Source organism: Schistocerca gregaria, chromosome 4 (assembly GCF_023897955.1).
Source record: "Schistocerca gregaria isolate iqSchGreg1 chromosome 4, iqSchGreg1.2, whole genome shotgun sequence".
NCBI lineage: Eukaryota > Metazoa > Arthropoda > Insecta > Orthoptera > Acrididae > Schistocerca > Schistocerca gregaria.
Window position 1 is genome coordinate 652,526,302 of NC_064923.1, and position 15,143 is coordinate 652,541,444.

General features: G+C 42.0%; 1 protein-coding gene and 1 non-coding gene across 2 annotated transcripts in view; one reads left to right on the top strand and one right to left on the bottom strand.

Moving 5' to 3' along the window:
- Nucleotides 1–15,143, bottom strand: part of LOC126267391 (papilin) — a 1,111,154-nt gene that overhangs the window by 793,013 nt on the left and 302,998 nt on the right. The window lies entirely within an intron of this gene.
- Trnas-uga (transfer RNA serine (anticodon UGA)) lies at nucleotides 3,052–3,133 on the top strand. Its single transcript has one exon. It is a non-coding gene; the product is annotated as a tRNA-Ser (tRNA).

Here is a 15,143-nt window from a genome sequence, read left to right on the forward strand (position 1 = left end):
TAAATAGTTTACACAAAAAGAGAATAGAAGCTTTCGAAATGTGGTGCTACAGAAGAATGCTGAAGATTAGACAGGTAGATCACATAACTAATGAGGAGGTATTGAATAGAATTGGGGAGAAGAGGAGTTTGTGGCACAACTTGACTAGAAGAAGGGATCGGCTGGTAGGACATGTTCTGAGGCATGAAGGGATCACCAATTTAGTACTGGAGGGCAGCGTGGAGGGTAAAAATCGTATAGGGAGACTAAGAGATGAATACACTAAGCAGATTCAGAAGGATGTAGGTTGCAGTACGTACTGGGAGATGAAGATGCTTGCACAGGATAGAGTAGCATGGAGAGCTGCCTCAAACCAGTCTCAGGACTGAAGACCACAACAACAACAATAATCATCATTTTCACAGCTGAGAAATCGGAGCTTCCAGTTTCTGTACGTACTTTTAACGTGTACGTACTTTTAACGCTTTCCAGTAAAACAGGATGACGCGAACTGGCTGCGAGGTTTGAGACGCCATGTCACGGATTGCGCGGCCCCTCCCGCCGGAGGCTCGAGTCCTCCCTCTGGCACTGATGTGTTTCTTGTTCGTAGCATAAGTTAGTTTAAGTAATGTGTAAGCCTAGTCTCAGCAGTTTGGTCCCTTAGGAATTCACACACACTTGAACATTTTATAATAGTTTGCATCAACCATTTTCTACATCTCATGCAGATCGCTACTTGCGGTAGCAAACCTTGCAGCTGTCATTTCACTACGAAGTCCGAAGGCTGTGAATAAAGTTGACTCACCCATGACAATATTCACGCAATTGCGATCCTGTTATCACGGTAGCGACGTATGAGTCTACAAATCTTCATTCTCAGATAATATTCCATTACCAATGTAACACGTCTCGGTTGGAATGGGAGAGTTATTAAGTGATACTACACTGGCGTTTCTTATTCGCAGGTTTGGCGTGTAGCGACTATAGTTTTCTGTGGTTTCGGTGCGAGTTGCCAACCTTGATTTGGCACTCCGTTATCTAATTCCCACAGTATCACGTGATTTAATTCGACTACCTTCCATTATCCTTGTTTTAGGTTGTTAATGTTCATCGTTTGACGATTTTTCAGTACACTGTCTATTCAACTGATATTCAAAGCCCTTCGCAGTCGCTGAAAGAATTACAAGTTCTTTCTTTCACTAAACTCACAGTTTTAATTTCTTCTCCGTGAACTTTCTCCAAATGTCTCCTTGGTTCCTTTAACTGGTTGTTCAGTGTGCAGGTGGAATAACATCTGTATAACCTCGATTTTATGCATTTTACACGAGACGTTCATTGGAGGAAGTAAAAGGCTGTTGATTAGTACTGAAAGATTGACACTCCTAAAAGCGCTTCGACTCTGATTCACAAAATAAGACAAAGATACAGATCAGTCAACATTTTCGTATCATTGTATGTATTTCTAAAGCGCTAGCGCTATTGACATGGCTATTAATACTATTGAAGGGTAAACAGAGAAGCACCCCCATAAGAACCAGAAACCGTTTATACTATATAGTCCCGGTCTCCCCACCAAAGACTCGAGTCTACGTCCATGGGAACATCAATCCTTTGTCTCTCTCGTCAGTTCCTTCCCTCCATCACTCTCCCTCCCATGTCCCCCATGGGCACGCTTCATATTTTCACACTTCTTTCCATTATGAAATATACAGTCCTTTGTAGTCATTCATCCCTGAGGATCTGTCCTATCGACCTACCGAGGAAAGTTGTACCGTAATATCAGGAATTACACGCTAAAAGCAGCAGTTGCATTTTTCGAGGGAGATGCCGACGTCAGTTCCAATTCGGCATTGAAATAATTCAGTAGCGGAAGTCGAAAATTTATGCCGGACCAGCTCTCCAACACGGGTTTACTGCTTTACGCGAGTGGTTGCCTTGATCGTTCGGCTATCCGAGCACGTTTTCCGTCGACCCAAATTCTCAACTTATCGCACACTAATAAGTAGCGTTCCTGTACACTTGCTTGCAGTGTTTCCTGTACTCCCGCAAGAGGTTCAATGCTTATTGTGCATCTGCGCTGAGGATATCATAGCAGTCAAGCTTACCGATAAATGTGATGTACCTACACTGTCGGACATGTACAGACACCACGCGTATACATTACGGATTCATTTTGTTGCTTATGCAGTAAAATAACTGACGATGGTTGAAACAAAAAGAATCTAATTAAAATGAAGGCTGGCATCATTAACAAGAGTATTCTAAAAAAAAAAAGAGACTTTTATGTCCTATAGTACGAACTAATATTACTCTTCGCGATTACAATGAAGGCACCCCTAAAACATTAGAAACGAAATGAAAAGTGGCACTACTAAAGGTTAAACATCTTCCCATAACCCTAACATAACGAAATTACAATGTTTGCACCTGATAGCACAGAATGTGAATTCTAACACAGAATACCGTAATAATGTGTTAGTGTACGTGATGGAACTTCAACACTAGTGCACTACCAGCTTCAGATTCAATAAGAAGTGATCTTCCTGTGACGCAACACAATTCTGCATCATATATCAGCTAGGAAATTCCTTAAATGTTTTGGTCTTTCAGGAACGAAATAACCAGATAAAGACCTGTACTGTAAAAGTATGAAAAGCGTGAAATATATGTAATGTATGACTACGTGAGCATATCTGCGTGCGAGAAGTACGTAGATAAAAATGGATGCTATGACCTTCTTGTATAATCTATGCAGGCATGAAGGAGTGATGGGACAGAAGAAGAAACAATACGAAGAAAAGGTGAAAACTGTCGTTTGAATGGAAAGAGAGAAGTTGCGGGGGGACATCGAAATATTTATCACCTTTCTTTCTGGCCGCTATTTTCTCCTTAGATCCCTCCAGTGACGTCAAAAAAGCATTAATAAACCGTTGACACCAACAAATGTCTTAACGTATCGCGTTTATTGCGATCGATATTGCCGAAAGCCACGCGACCGTTCCCGCCCGTCTCTCTTACACACTAGCGCACTAGGCACGTGTGATGGCTCACAAGGCGCCGACACGCATCGCAGCTGCGGTGTCCGAGCGGTTAAGGAGTTGGACTTGAAATCCAATGGGTTCTACCCGCACAGGTTCGAATCCTGTCCGCAGCGAAAATTTTAAATTATTTGCTTGGACACCGCGGGTCACTCCTTTGAGCGCATTAATGATATGTTCAATTGATTATGGTTTCCACACATTGTATCGATATAGAAAACCGTTGCTACAAATGTCATCAATAGAAGGTATATTCCCGAGATCTACGTTTATAAGCACATTTTAATAAGCAGTGAGGCTTATTTACTGAACTTATATTGTGCATGCACTGATAATGTGGTTTTATTTCAACGAGTATCGCCTGATGTCGAAATTCGACCAACTGAGTAGTGGACCTGATCTGTTATCAAAAATGTCGCCTATCTTGAAATGACACACTCCACGGAAAACTCTGAAATTTCAGTATCAGAAATACCCCGTAGCAAATGCTGCATTGTAGCTATGAGTCTTCTTGAAATAATTCTTTTATTTCCCTTTAATTGTTCGACCATTTGAAGTGAGTCCTTGATGCAGTGCGTTGAAAAATAACTAATGACGACGCAATGTGAATGCCGTTATATCAGGTAAAGCAACGTCAGATTCTAAATGATTTGCATTACTAAATCTGGAATGTAAATTCATCAAACCGCAATTATAACTCTAAAAATCATTTGAAATTACGTTCAGTGCACATTTAAATGTATCTTTAAAAACAACAATGGGATTATCCTTATCAATGTTTATATTATTTTTATTACTTTGTCTACGCACTAATTGGGTCTCTCTATTTCTCCGTCTTTCATTCCGACTCGTTAGTGTTCTTCTTCGAGGCATAGTCTAAAACAGTTGTAGTTTCCGCGTAATGAGGAAAGCCGTAGCCCGTAGCTACTCGAAATGAAGAATTTGAAAATTAGGAATACTTCAGATTTTGTGGCGGCGGCGGAAACCGAACCCAGAGCTACTCTCGGATGAAAGTAAAGGAGAAAAACGACGATAACAAACAACGTTTATTTCCTCTGACGACTCCTCTACAAAACTTCGTCTTCCACTGTTGTCAGTTGTCACAGCGCAACTGCCAGGTATGGTTATGTTACTGTAAATGAACTAAATAAAAATAAACGTCCCTAGAATGCGATTCCACGAAGGGTAGTTACTAACCTGTGTCATTTCTACCATAGAAATTCATTGATATGAAGGGCAGAAGTTGGCAGCACTTCAATTGTCAATGTTCACGTATTGGAGATTTTAATGTGTGATAGAGAGGGTATCATCAAAGTTACGAATACAGAAACATTAAATTCCGTTTACCACTATTAACTGCTACGTACACATATAATTTTGTCTTTGTGCATATCTATGGCAAAGTGCCTTTCGGATTTTGTAAGTTTCACTAACCTCCTTGTACAATTAATTTTAAAAATCGGTACTTCAGTTTTCGCTTGCACGTATTAATATTTTTCAGTGTAACAGCTTTCAGTCATCAGCAATAAAAGAAAATATGGCCTGCTTAGTTCAACAACGATAAAAATGGAATGGAAAAGAAAAAAAAGCTTGAAGGTGGCAGTGTATATGGGTGAAAAGAAAGACTTGAGCACAAGGAAAAGTTCTTATCATGTTGCCATATTACTGTCGGAAAATTCGTTCATGCAGTTCAACGAACCATCCATGCCAGCACCAGAAAGGTGGTAAGCGCCGAAAGACAAACATGACGGCCATCTGCCCTCTGCATTACTATGATCGGTACGGCCGCTGCAAGGGACGTGTGCTAGTAGGTATGTACTGCGTGACGTCTTGCAGTAAAGGGATGTTTGTTTTCTCAGTACAACTGTTTCAGGTGACCTATGACAGCCCCAGTGTATGTCGATAGCAGGCGGCACTTATCACCCATTATTCAACGAGAAGCGTATGCTACAGTGACCCACGAATGTCGTCTACGTTGAAACTAAGTCGGAATGTCTCACCTGTGGAGACGATGGAAGTTTACGCCTGCTCTTAAAGGACATTAACCGTTATCAGGAAGAAGAGACGTATATAGTTCGAGACGAGTTCATTATTACGTGGTATGAGAAGTATATTAATGCCACTCTGAAATGTAATCTAGAATCTGCTACTCCTCTGCAGCTTCAAGTACTGGCGTGACTAAAGGGCTAATGTGTGTTCCTACTGACTGCAGTGCATTCTCCAATGTACTGAAACAATGATGTAGTGATTTTCTTGAATCACACCTTTATCGCTCATCATCACCCAAAATAATTTACCACAGTCTTATCTAATTCAAAGCCTGTTCACGTTCAACACAGGTTAACAAGCCGACGAGCAATAACGTTCGCAATTTATCCAAAAGTTCCGCCAACTGGATCGTACTTGGGAAAATCCAATTTCTTATGCGCAACTATTAAAGATGCTGCGTATCAGAGAATTGGTAAAAGTAAAGCTCTCTCCAACTCGAGTGTTGATTTGAAAACCACAATGTTTTCCTAGATACCTGCTTCTTGGTACAGACTTGTCTTTTTCCGAGCTCTGAACTGTCTTACCAAACCAGATTTAGGGGGACCTGCAGTTTAACGTGGACTCCAAACAACGACGCAACTTGTCGTTTTTCAATTCAGAAAGTCATCACCAGCGATGAAACAAGCGGTAACTGACATAAAAATATCTTAAGACTGACTGGGATTATGACTATGTAAATGACACGAGAATTGCTGGACAGTTGGCGACCATGATATTTCAACCTAGACTTTCCTAATATTACTGCATTAAATTTGTATGAACCTCCTTTTTTTTCTTCGGTGCTTGGATTGTCAGTTTTTAACTTCGCTTTTTCTTGGATACGCTGGTGTATGTCTTCTTGGAAGGATAGTTTATACTGAATGTCTTTATTTCTGATTCCCATTTTCTTAAGATACTGCTCAAATTCAGTGAACAAGAGCTCTCGTGCTTTTTTTCTTTTTTTAGGAAATAATTAAAATTTGCTTGGTCTGTCCTTTCTGATCATTCGTGTTATGCGCTCATATGAAACAACCCTCCGTTCCCGGACGATGCCAGTCGCCATTTCCACATGTAACTACAATTTGTTGTTATGCCTTCTAAACTCAAAATTCTCTCTTACTGGACCCAAGATCTTTCGTTCCCTGGCTTCTAACTTCCTCGTTCAGATGGTTCCTAATCATCGCGAGACATTCTAGCGTTTACAGTTCCTCTGATTGAATGATATCACGACTGTGTCTGAGCTTGGTGCCTCTGTTTCGATATTATTTCACAGATTTCGTCAGGTTGTATGCATGTTGAGTCCACGTGTTCAAGCATCTGCTCTTATTTACGGGAGCCGCGCACCATAGATGCAGTTTTTACCACTGGCAATATCAGTTTTTCCAAGTAGGGTTCCGTAACTAGTGGCAAGTTTATTCATTCGCGTGGAGAAAAACAGCCCTGTTTCTTCATGGGATAAACGAATCACGAACTACTATGAGCACACGTCATAGACTTCAGTAACAATTGCAGTTTTATATACTCAACAGTAAAAGCATTGCTTGTGCAGTACAAATCGCAGGTATTAACAAAAAGTTTTTTTCTGTTGCACAGTATTACGATAATCCTGAGACCTTGATCGTAGGAAAGACATGCGTACTGTGAACAGTCAGACAGAAGCACAGAAATTATATAAGTACACGGTTTCTATTTAGAATATCTAATAATTTTGTACACAAAATTGCAGTTTTGTTATTTTCATAGTAATGAAAGATAACGTCACGAATTCAGTATATGTCTTGCCACACGCAATTTAGTCCGTTGCCAAAATTACTTAATGTAATGCATCGACGTCTATATCTGCGCCGGCCGGGGTGGCAGAGCGGTTTTAGGCGCTACAGTCTGGAACCGCGTGACCGCTACGGTCGCAGGTTCAAATCCTGCCTCGGGCGTGGATGCGTGTGATGTCCTTAGGTTAGTTAGGTTTAAGTAGTTCTAAGTTCTAGGGGACTTATGACCTCAGAAGTTAAGTCCCATAGTGCTCAGAGCTCGTTGAACCATTTTCTATATCTGCATTTGTGCTCGAGCATAGGTGAAAGCAATATATTTTTTGTCCCTTCTAGAAAAGTACGCTCTCAGAATTTTAACAGTAAAATGGGATAGACAAGGCTTCTCTTCTAACATCTGCCAGTACAGATGGATGAGCATCTCCACTTATTAAACGAACCGGTGACGAAACGAGCTCCCTGGTTCGATTCCCGGCGGGGTCAGGGATTTTCTCTGCCTCGTGATGGCTGGGTGTTGTGTGATGTCCTTAGGTTAGTTAGGTTTAAGTACTTCTAAGTTATAGGGGACTGGTGACCATCGATGTTAACTCCCATAGTGCTCAGAGCCATTTGAACCATTTTTTGAACGAAACGAGCTTCCTCTGTCAATCCTGCCTGGTCAAGACTGAGGAGCATTATTTGTCGAACAAGGATTTTGCAAGCTACCTTCTTCGTACGTCGAATTCTCTTCTTGAGAACTCTTCCAATGGCTTTCATTCTGGCATCTGCATCTCCAATGATTAGTTTGATGTCGTCGTTTCACTTTAAATGGATGCGTACTCATGCTCCCAGGTATTTAATGGATGTGATTCTTTTTCTAGCGTTCCGACGTCTCTGTATACATAATTATCATCAGCTAATAGCCTCATGGAGCTTCCGACATTATTCACTACGTTTTTATATAATTTGCGAGCAGTAATTGTCCTATAATACTTCCTTGCGGTACGTCCGATATTTCTTTCCCATCTGAAAATTTCTCTCTGTAAGAATGACATACTTTATTCTATTTATTAGGATCTCTTCAATTCAGTCACGCATCTAGTCTATACGCACGTAAATTGCTTATTAGGTAACAGTCCGGAACCAAATCCTAACGCTTTCTGGAAAGCGTGGAATACGAGGTCTGTTCAGAAAATTCCGGAACCTTTGTCTACAAAAACCTTCTACACTTATCTTTTACTTACTGTGCATGGCATCATTCAAAATATTCTCTTCCACAATTGATACATCGCTCCCAAAGTAGTTTCCATTTTCGGGAGCTGTCTTGGTACGCCTCTTTCTGGATCGCTCGAAGATGTTTGTTTTATCCGGTCTATCGTTGCAAATCTTCATCCTTTCACTGGGGTTTTGAACTGTGGAAGTGAAAAAAAGTATATGGAGGATGAAGCAGCACAGTGATTTGGTTTTTTGTGCAATTATCATTCACCAACAGGAATGATTTTGTGGGTGCGTTAGCGTGATGCAAGAACCATGAATTGCTTCCCCACATTTCAGACCAATTCCTTCTCAGAATTTCTCGCAGTCGTCGCAATACGCCCCGACAGTAACATCGAATAAGTTTGTCCCTGTGGCACAAATTCGTGATGAACAAATCCTTCAGAGTCAAAGAAAACTATCAGCATGGCTTTGACATTTGACCTCACCTGACGAGCTTTTTTCGGTTTTGGAAAAGCTTTTCCGAAGACTGAGCCTTGGTCTCAACATGATAACCCCACAGACCATCGTCTCATCATCAGTTACGATTCTCTTAAGGAACATCTCGCTCTCACTCGCGCGACCCAAAAGCTCATCACAGATCGCGAGGTGAAGGTCTCTCCGGTCTTCACTTGTGAGCCGTGGGACGAACTTGGTAGCATCACAATGCATTCCTAGCTGCTGTCAAGATTTCATGACATGATCCAACTGAAATGTTACGAGGGCTAAGCCGAAAGTCTTTAGCAGCCCATAAACCGTAAGGCGGAGGACAATTGGGTTGTTTTCATTCGAAAGAGGGATGTTTCTCGACCTTGGGACGTGCGCGCGCATCCCCTGGCTAGCGGTGCTCCCCACACAGCGCGGTAAGAAAGCACAGGCAGTTCTGAGTCAGAGACGGTGCAGGATGGAGCTGTCGCGCCACGATTTTTTACGATTATAAAAAGGGTAAAAGTGCCAAAGAAAGCCATTCTTCTTTGTTGCGTGTTTTGGTGAAGCTTCCCCTTCTAGGACCATAGTTGGAAATTGGTTTCGCGAGTTTTCTAGGGGTAAACAGTCAATTGAAGATGAACCTCGTCCCTATCGGCCAGCAACAGCTGTGAGTTCTGAAAACATTGATGCTGTGAGGAAAATGATCAAAGAAGATCCACATATTACATTTTGTGACTTTGAAGGAACCCTAAATATTGGATCAACAGCAGCACAGACCATCGTTCATAGTCACTTAGGCCTCACTAAGAGATGTGCCTGTTGGGTGCCACATTCCCTGACAGAAAGCCAAAAGGAGGCGAGAATGAACTGGTGTCGTTTCATGCTCGAAAAATTCAATGGAGGGAAGTCCCAAGACACCTACCATATCATCACAGATGATGAAACGTGGATCTACCATTACAACGCTGAAACGAAGAGACAAGTCTTCTGTGTGGTGCTTTCCAGGGGAGGAACCACCCAGAAAAGTTCGACGAAGTCGGAGCTCTGGAAAAAAGATGGTAGCAACTTTTTTCACAAAGATTGGGCATCTCACCTCTGTGACCTTGGATACACGTCGTACAGTCAATGCTGAATGGTAAGTGAACGGTTGTCTTCCAAAAGTCGTCGCCACATGAAAGTCACAGCATCCAAAGCCCAAGAGTGGGCACCTTCTGCTGCGTCACGACAATGCATCTACGCACAGGGCTGCCAGAACGATGGATTTTCTGAAGAAGGAAAAAGTGCGAGTGTTACCCCATCCCCCTATTCACCTGACCTGGCCCCCTGTGACTTCTTTCTGTTCCTTAAGACCAAGGAAAAAATTCTAGGGCACTGGTTTTCATCAGATGAAAAGGCCATTGCAGTGTACGAGAGTGCACTAAGTGACATCCCAAAAGAAGCTTGGACTGACATATTTTCTAAGTGGTTTCAGAGAATGGAAAAATGTATACATGCTAATGGAGAGTATTTTGAAAAGTTGTAAACGTTTTTTTGCAAATAAATTTTTTTCATACATTTTGCTGAAATCTTTCGGCGTAGCCCTCGTAAATTCTTCTGCAATCGCTCGGGCAGTCAGTCTTCGATTGGCACGCACAGTTTCGTTGACGATCCTGACATGTGTGCCGTCGGTAGACGTCGAAGGTCGTCCTGGACGACGGTCATCTCTAACTTCGTCCGACCCTTCTTAAACGGTGTGAACCATTCGTAACACCGAGTAGGGCTTAAGTACTCATCGCCGCAGGTTTCCTGCGTCATTTGCTGTGTCTCTGTAAAGGTTTTCTTGAGTTTCACACAAAATTTAATGCAGACGCGTTAGTCCTATTACTCTGCCATCTCGAAATTCTGGAACTATGAGACACAACGTTCTACTCAATACAGCACTGAGCAATAACTAACAGTCATACAACAATGAAACTTCCGGCAGTTACACATTATAACACAGGGGTGTGCAGCGATGCCAACCCCATTTCGCTCCAATACACCACTGGTGCAATATTATGAATGTTCCGGAAATTTTGAACAGGCCTCGTACATTCGCTTGCAGATGAACATCGTAACATCTATAAGTATCTTTAATAATAAATCGCAACGAAACATTTACGATACCTGATGCCTTAGAAAGCAATGTACTGTAGTGAAAATTGAAAAAAAAAATTAGAAACTCTGCATTTGTGTCGTGCGCTGGCTAATATTGATCTGCAGTAGGTCTTTTTATGCAGTGCTGCGGTTGCTACTTTTTCACTCCCAACAGGGATTCTGCTCAGAGAACGGGCACATGTTCTTGATCTCCAGTTGACGGAAACTGAAGCCAGACGAGCGCCGCGACCAAAGACAAATACACACGTACCGTGAAGTGAAGAACGGCACGCACGGCCGCCCTGTCCTGTTATGTGCACATATTTTAAATGGACGCCAGCAGTGCGGAGGAATCTACGACAAAATAAACTTCGCCCGTGGTGAGTCAGCGCAAGCAGTTCCTCTCGCTGATGTGTAAATGTTCATGTCTTGTACACATTCTGTCCTTTGTGTATACTGAGGAAGACACTGGCCCCATTCAGCAAGTGCAGTGATTCAGCTAGTGGCGTCTAGCGCGACAACGCAAAGGAATGCGATGGCGGGCTAGCCGATGAAAACAAAGCTATCCTTCTGTTGCAACTGAATCATAATTATTCTTTTTACACAAATATGTCCAAGCTACTCGTATCAGTCACCATCAACAGCCAATAAAAAAGAAGAGAAAACTATTTGATGATATATATTTTGTTCCGGCATGTATAGTGTTTCCATGCATCATGTTTAGCTTAGTTTGCTATTTATAATTACAGTTTTGTGATAAAACACTTATTCTTACGCATACTTTTCTGTTTACCTGCCCACTGGCTTTTGTTAAGCATTAATAGTACAGCATGTAACTGCTACCATCTTCAGTTCCCATGATTGCTGCGTTAATCCAACAGAAAAGTTAAGTATAGTGCACAGCAAGCATGGATGTTGAGTTAAAAGCAAAACTATGACACACAATTAATTAGAAGCACACTGTGTTCACTTAGCGTTTACACAAGAGACAATGAGTTCACATAAAGAATAGGAGATGTAAATTAAGAGATAATTCAACGCCCTGCAAGTGTAATCAGTAAGATGTAGTCGACAACTGTTTGCATTTGCACTATAGGTATTTATCCGATTCTGATAAAAATTAGTAAACAGTAAGATGTCGTTGACAACTGTTTGCTTTTGCACTAAAGGTATTTATCCGATTCTGATAAAAATTAGTATTTTATAATTGAAGATACGATGCCTGAGGGCACAATGAGCAGTTCCATTATAATGGAGGAAAATGGACAAAGATAGATCACTCTTTTTGTTTATTCAGATAACTGGTTTCGACCATTGTTACAACTCATCCTCAAATCCCTGTCTAACTTCTGCGACTAGTGTGAAGATTCAGTAGTGGTGGCGTAATGGTTGAAGAGGAGCATTTAGTATGACTCCTGAAATGAGAAGCATATAATATAATCCAAATGGTTCAAATGGCTCTGAGCACTATGGGACTCAACATCTGAGGTCATCAGACCCCTAGACTTAGAACTAATTAAACCTAACTAATCTAAGGACATCACACACATCCATGCTCGAGGCAGGATTCGAACCTGCGACCGTAGCAGCCGCGTGGTTCCGGACTGAAGCGCCTAGAACCGCTCGACCACAGCGGCCGGCTAATATAATCCAAAACGAATTTATATCATCTCGGGGAAGAGTAAGATGCCAACAAACTTCCTGGCAGGAAGATTCAAATAATTAGTTTGGGTGTAAGTGCTCGCAGCTTCGAACCGTTTTTTGCCGCAGAGATACAGATACAGGATGCTAACCTCATACTTACTACATAGACACGTTAAACCAACTTCCAAGGAAGGCAGGCACACAGGCAATCTTAATAAACACAATGAACAAACAGTTAAGTCATCAGCCGAAGACATCGTGTACCACCGCCTGTATCATTGATAACGGCCTCCATTCGGCACGTAAGAGAGTCCACAAGTATGTACAGGTATGCCGTATCCATCTGAAATCACTCATTGATGCTTTTTTTATACCGTTGCTGTAGAATGTCTGATTTTGTTGATGGAGCCACAACCTCGCCTCTACTTGCACCGGTTCATCACTCTGAAAGAGAAGCCTTCGACGGTGTTCTGGTAACAAATGAAAAACGGTTAGGGTCAGGCCGGGACTGTGTGGAGAAAGATCGATAACAGTCAACCCAACACATCGGATTGTTGCAGATGTCGCAGCGCTCGTGTGTGGTTTGACATTGTCATGCTGAAGTAGAGGATGCTCCATGTGTGAACGAAATATTCGAATTCGAAACTCGATTACAGGATGCTGTTTCTCATTTCTCACTCATCGACGTGGTTATGTTTCACACCGCCATGTTCCACGTTACAATTTGAAGCCCTCCAGCGGCAGAGGCCTACAACTATGTTGTTGTTGTTGTTTTTGTGTTCTTCAGTCTGGTTTGATGCAGCTCTCCGTGTTACTGTATCCTGTGCAAGCTTCTTTATCTCCGAGTAACTACTGCAACCTACATCATTTTGAATCTGCTTAGTTTATTCATCCCTTGGTCTCCCTCTACGATTTTTACCCTCCATCCTTCCCTCCAATACTAAGTTGGTGATCCTTGATGTAGACATGAAGAATAGTGATGTTGGACGTTAATAACGATTGTTTTCTTTAAATAGCATTACGAGTTTTTACAAATTAAAAAATTGGAGCCATTATTTTTCAGCATGACGTCGTATATCTCAACCTTATCGGTCAGCAAGTGCAGCCCTTCACTCGACATTTTCGTGACGGGTACGTTGCAGACGCTCCCTTTTTCCACGGTAGAAACAGCAATGTTTACAGGACTACATGCATCCGTTCCTACATCTACATGGTTACTCTGCAATTCACACTTAAGTGTCTCGTAGAGAGTTCATCGAACCATTTTCATACCTCTTCTCTACCATTCCACTCTCGAATGGCGCGTGGGAAAAAGGAACACCTAAATCTTTCCATTCGAGCTCTGATTTCTCTTATTTTATTACAATGATCATTTCTCCCTACGTAGATGAGTTTCAACAAAATGTTTACGCATTCGAAGAGAAAGTTCGTGATTGAAATTTCGTAAATAGATTTCGCTGCAAAGAAAAACGCTTTTGTTTCAGTGACTGCCACCCCAACTCGCGTATCATGTCAGTGACACTCTCGCCCCTATTGTGCGACAACACGCAACGAGCTGCCCTTCTTTGCACTTTTTCGATGTCCTCCGTAAATCCTACCTGGTAAGGATCCCATACCGCGGAGCAGTATTCCAGCAGAGGACGGACAAGAGTAATGTAGGCTGTCTCTTTAGTGGGTTTGTCGCATCTTCTAAGTGTTCTGCCAACAAAGCGCAGTCTTTGTTTCGCCTTCTCCACAATATTATCTATGTGGTCTTCCAATTTAGGTTGCTCGTAATTGTTATTCCCAGGTACTTAGTCGAATTGACAGCCCTTAGATTTGTGCGATATATCGTATACCCAAATTTATCGGAGTTGGCTTTTATTACCCATGTTGATGACCTAGCACTTTTCTTTGTTTAGTGCTAATTGCCACTTTTCGCACCATGCAGAAATCCTCTCTAGATAATTTTGTAATTGGAATTGATTGTCTGATGTTTGACTTATACTCAAAGATCCTGTCGGATATATGCTAGCTCACGAGGCCTGATAAAAATGCTCTAGAAAATTTCTGGGCCTCTCTGAAACAGCGGGTTAAATGTGCAATTCAACATCCCCGCAATTTGGTATGTGTACTGCATGTAATCGTCAACGACTGTTTGTAGCTAGATGTACATGGTGGTTATGATTAAACTTTCGCTACTTCAACCGGTGTAGGCGGAAAACTATTGACCGTATGGCTACCGAAATTTATAGGTCTGATGCTCATACTGTCGGCTACAGGATTACAAGTGCGGCGAACACTTATTGTGAAATGGCATACGTGCAAGCTTGAGGGCAGTCGTGGGTGCAGATGGTTGCCACGACAAGTACGGTTTGAAGCCTGGGATGTATATGTAGTGCGCAATTACACTACTGGCCATTAAAATTGCTACACCAAGAAGATATGCAGATGATAAACGGATGTTCATTGGACAAATATATTATACTAGAACTGACATGTGATTACATTTTTACGCAATTTGGGAGCGCAGATCCTCAGAAATTAGTAGCCAGAAGAACCACCTCTGTCCTTAATAACAGCCTTGATACGTCTGGGCATTGAGCCAAAGACAGCTTGGATGGCGTGTACAGGTACAGCTGTCCATGAAGCTTCAACACGATACCACAGTTCATCAAGAGTAGTGACTGGAGTATTGTGACGAGCCAGTTGCTCGGCCACCATTGACCAGACGTTTTCAATTGATGAGAGATCTGGACAATGTGCTGGCCAGGGCAAGGGTCGGACATTTTCTGTATCCAGAAAGGCTCGTATATGACCTGCAACATGCGGTCGTGCATTACCCTGCTGAAATATAGGGTTTCGTAGGGATCGAATGAAGGGTAGAGCCACGGGTCGTAACTCATCTGAAATATAACGTCCACTGTTCAAA